Source organism: Phyllostomus hastatus, unplaced genomic scaffold, assembly GCF_019186645.2.
Source record: "Phyllostomus hastatus isolate PE091 unplaced genomic scaffold, TTU_PhHast_1.1 phas_scaffold_11, whole genome shotgun sequence".
Lineage (NCBI taxonomy): Eukaryota > Metazoa > Chordata > Mammalia > Chiroptera > Phyllostomidae > Phyllostomus > Phyllostomus hastatus.
The window spans coordinates 2,382,715-2,387,645 of record NW_025334005.1 but is presented as its reverse complement, the minus strand read 5'-3'; positions in this window follow the sequence as shown (position 1 = coordinate 2,387,645).

Genomic DNA, 4,931 nt, shown 5'->3' with positions numbered 1-4,931 from the left:
GGCCTCACATCCTCAACATCAACGTTCCCTGGGGGCTGGGTCTGCCAGAGACAGTGGGTGGGGGGGGGGCATGGAAGGACAATCAGCCAGTGAGCACAGGCCCAGAGAGCTGGGTGAGGGTGGGGTGGGGAGCGTCACTCCAACCCTGGGCCCCTGAGCCATACAGGCAGACAGATTGACACCCAGCAGGAGGGAAGATCACCCTGGGCACAAGCTGGGTGGTGGGAACAGGCCCCTCTGGCCAAAATCCAGAGCTGCAGTATCCCCTTGAACTTCCTCGGCCCCAAGGCCGGTGGCAGCTTCCCCTGAGCAAGGGGCTCTTAGTTGCAGGTGTAGGAGGCAGCCGGGTGCCTCGTGGGTGCAGCGATCCATCGTCCCTGGCGGTGGGGGTTTGCACCCAGGGAGCAGGCAGGCTGAGGTGGGGCTGGGGGAATGAGCTCCTCCGCTGTCCCCATTAACACACCCCCATCCTGGGTCCCAGGGCCACAGTTTCACTCTCTCCGCATTGCAGGGGGCTGCTCTCCAAGGTGCTGTGCCAACGACAGCTCCTGGCGGGCCACCTCCTTGCTGTCCATCCTGCAGAGAGCACGCCCATCCTGCCCCAGTGTGGATGCGGGGGTGGGGGCGGGAGGTGGGTGCCCTCAGGTCATGGGCACCTCTATTAAGAGCAGAGGGAGGTTTAGGGGCTCTTTAGAGGGAGAGGGCACAGGATTTGGGGCCAGGGGATGGGGGCCCCACGTGGCCACTGGTGTCAGCCGTCCTGGACTTTTGTTAGTAACGGCATCAACCTGGCGGGATCAAAGGAGATAAAGAAAATAGAGTGTTTGAAACATGCCTGACAGATCCCAGCTGCCGTGGCTTTTATTACTTTCTGTGTCTGGTCTTTTGAACTTTATAAAGCTTCCCCCTGTATGTGACCAGCAAACCGGTGAACACAGAAGTGTCTGGTCACTCCCTCCCCTGCTGGCAAGGAGGGCTGGAGCCCTCAGGCGGCTGGGAATGGGAGGAAGGGGGCCGGAGAGGCCAGAGTCTTGTGGCTTAAGAAAAAAGTCATGTACACAGGGAGGCAGGGTTAGGTATGGGGGTTGGGGGCAGCAAGGACCAGACCAGAGAGCTCAGGCAGGAATGTGGAGCCTGTAGAGAGGAATTTGGGGAGCAGCAGACATGGGGAAGGGAAGACAGGAAAACAGGTTTTTTTTTTGCTATGCATTATGAATGCCCTTCTTTGGCATTTTCTAGAAAGGTCTCTGGAAAGATGTAAATAACTTTCCAGCCATTGTAGATGCTAGACTAATGTTTTTTAAATGTGTCAAGACAGAGTCTCCACATGGTGCCTATTCTCCCCAAAAGAGCGGCACAGAAGCTCCCCACGGCGGGCCTGCTCGGGAGCCACCCGCTGTTTCAGGAGCCCTGTGGAGGGGGTGGTGGGGGCCATAGGGTGTTCTCTTCCGAACCGTCGTGCCCCCGAGACAAGTCCTAATGTGCCCACTCCTCTCCCTGATGAGACTCTGCTCCAAGCCCCCGCCTTCTCGGCTGGGATCCCGCAACAGCTTCCGACTTCTCGGTCCTCCTACCCGGTTCCTCGGAGCAGCCAGGGAGAGTCACGAGAGATGATGTCAGTCGTGTTGGTTCCTGCTCCCATTACGCCCACGCCTGCCACTGTCCACCTTAGTGACTCATCTGTCTTCACTGTCCCCTGATGCTGTGTCCCCCCCCACCACCCGGAGGTCTCTGCCTGCTTATGCAACACCCAGCCTCTCTCTGCGGCCCCAGGGCACAGGACTCGCTTGTTTCCTCGGCCTGCAATGCCCCACGGAGGCCTGTCATTTCGGGTCTAGCTCAAGGGTCACCTCCTCCAAGCTTCCCTTGGCCACCTAGTCACTCTCTGTCACGTCACCCTGCTTTGTTTTCTTCACGACACGTCCCATGATCTGGCCCACAGGATCGCGCGCCCAGACCTCAGGACCACGCCACACCTGCGGTGCCCTGGCTGCAGCTGCCGTCCCGGGGGCTGAGGAAGAATGAGGAGGGCCCCTGCTGGGAGGCGGTGCCAGTGGGCCCACAGCCACGCAGCGGGTGGCGGGCCCAAGGGAGTGGCTCCAGCTACTGGAGCTCGGGGACTTCACGGCAGGCTCCAGGGAGACGAAGACACACAGGCCGTGGTCTTCACCGACCAGCCGGGCAGCCACAACCTAGACTCCCGGTCACGTGGGCCCTTCCTATCTCTGAGGATCTTCACGGTCCAGAGAGCCTCGGGCCATGGCCAGATGGCTCATGTGAGTCATGTCACTCTCTCCAGAGCCACCACAGCCGGGGCACCTGACGGGTGGCATCACTTACTAGGGGGCGCTTACATCCTGCTAGGGATCCCAGATAGGGTGTGGACCCCCCAAGGCAGATGCCGCCCCCCCAGAAATGTCTTCTGTGTCTTGTAGGGTCTGTATCAGAGGCTGAAGGTGGGCTCAACGTGGGCAGGAGAGGCACCCAGGCCCAGGCTGGGGCAAAGCCTTGGCCCCGACCACAACTGCAGCTAATTCCAGCTGTCTGGGGCCCTCCACCCGCTACCGCTCCCCTGGTGACCTTGAGATTGGGACCCCAGATACCGCTGCCCACCGCCCTCCTCAACACCCACTCTGGGTTCCAAGCTTCCCCCCTCCCGCCGCCGCCCACTGGCATTTGATTCACCCATTCACTCATTCACTCACACAACAAACACGTATTGAGTGCCTACTGCATGCCAGGCACTGTTCCAGATAGACTACAGGGAGGAACTAGTCGAGACCAAGTGCAGAATTAAAAGAAGGGATCCCGAGGCCAGGCTGCCTGGCTGCCGGGATTCACATGCTGGCATTGCTACTTCCCAGCTGTGCCAACGTGAGCAAGTCGCACAGCCTCTCTGGGCCCCAGCTGCCCTCCCTCTAACACGGGGCTGAGAATATGTCTCCCCACGGGGCCGGGTGAGGACCCAATGCCTCGACACACGTTGGGAGAGCCCTGGGCACACAGCAAACATGCCGCGGGTTGGTGATAATTAGTCTGGCGCTCACTGCAGAAAATGAACTGTGAACACATGAGTAAAATGCCTGCAGATTGTGGTCGGCGCTTTGAAATAAATGAGCAGTGTGCCGCGGATGGGGCTCTATGGCGGGGAGTCAAGTGGGTCTCTCGGAAGAGGCGGCTTCTTTAGGGTCGCACACAGAGGATGCTTTCCAGGCGAATGGACCAGCAAGTGAGAGTCCCTGAGGCGGAACATGGCTTGGCGGGTGCCAGGAGCAGCAGAAGGCCCGAGGCGGGGGAAGGGTGGGTGACGAGGGGGACGGCATGACAAGGTCAGACAGGCCAGCGGGGCCGGTGAGCCCCAGAGAGAAGTCTGGCTTCCGTTCTGCTGCAGTGGGCAGCCACATGGGGGGGGGGGTTTGTTCTGTTTTGTTTTTGTAAGTTCTATCGCAGTGTATCTCACACCCACAGCAAAGTGTACCCATCATAAGCGTGCAAGATCACACGTTTTCACAAGGTGGACACACCTGGAGGGCCAGCACTGAGGCCAGAGCCAGAGCGTGAGCAGCACCCAGACTTCCCCGCAGGCCCCTTCCAGCCGCTGCCCCATGGTGACCGCCAGCCCTTGACGGGTGGATGGTGGACAGTAGTTGGGCCTGGGTTTCGAACTTCTGATAAATGGAATCATACAATGTGTGTTTCTGTGGCTGGCTTCTTTCCCTCACTCAACACCACAAGCGAAATTCCTCCACCTTGTCGCAAATGAGGGTAGTTTGGTGCCCCCTCCTCACCGAGCGGTACGCCACCGTAACTAGCGAGGCAGTGACTGACACCCGACTGCTGCTGGCACACGCAGTCCCTGTCTTTGGTGCACGTGGGCACCCTTTTCTGCTACTTAAAGCGTTTTGAACCTGAATTTGACAAGATCTCCCTTTACGCTCACTCCAGCTCCTGCATCAGCCTGGAGGGTAGATGGTGCAGGACCACGGCTGCCTCTGCACATGCGCCCCCCACCGGAGACCCTCATCCCTCTTCCCCACCCCAGATCCTCCAAAAGGCCTCCTCAGGTGCCCACCAAGCCTGCTCTCTGGTTACCGGGCCCACCGCAGGTGGCACCGTCCCCCGCACGGCCAAGCCCCTCCTAATGCGAGCCTGCCTCCCTCCTGCCAGACTGCACCGGCAGGGTGGGACCTGTCACCCTGTTCCCAGAAGATGGAAGATCGCCCACACCTGGCACTGTGCCTAGCATCCGGTGGGGGCGTCATAAATATCTCCTGAATGATTCATTCAGGCTTCGGGAGAGAAGGCACGACCCCTCGGAGATTCAGAGTGTGAGCTTTGAGGTCGCACAGATCCGGATTCAAGTCTTGCTTCTGGCCTTTGGCTCTGTGACCTTGGGAAGGTCATTTCGCCTATGAGCCTGTTTCCTCGTGTCAAAAATGGAGTGGCCCCGACCCCACTAGGTCGTTGAGCAGATGAAGTGGACAATGTTGGCCCACAGTAACAGCCTAACCACGGTGGGAGAGGGTAATTAGTGATCCACTGGGGAGGGGACACCTCCCGCTGCTCCGCCCGCTTTCTCGGCGGTTCCTGGGAGGTGCGCAGCATCGGGCTGTTTTACAGAAAAAGAAACCGAGGCCCCAAAAGGGACCAGGACCACCCGGGGGCGGCGGGCTGTGGCCAGACCCCGGGCCTGCCCTCAGTCCAGTGCTCAGGCTGCCTCTCGGGGCCGCTGGTGAGCACCTCCGCACCCTCGTCCCGCGACCTGGGATCGAGGGGCTGGCTCGGCTCGGGGAGACCCCCGGGCCTCCGAAGCGCGCTTGGAGATCTTCGGCTCAGACCCCAGAAGCGCGGCGCAGCTCCCGGGAGCAGAGAGAGCGCTCGGGGTTGTCACTTTAAATTAAAGAGGGAGCGGGCGGGCGGGCGGGCGAGCG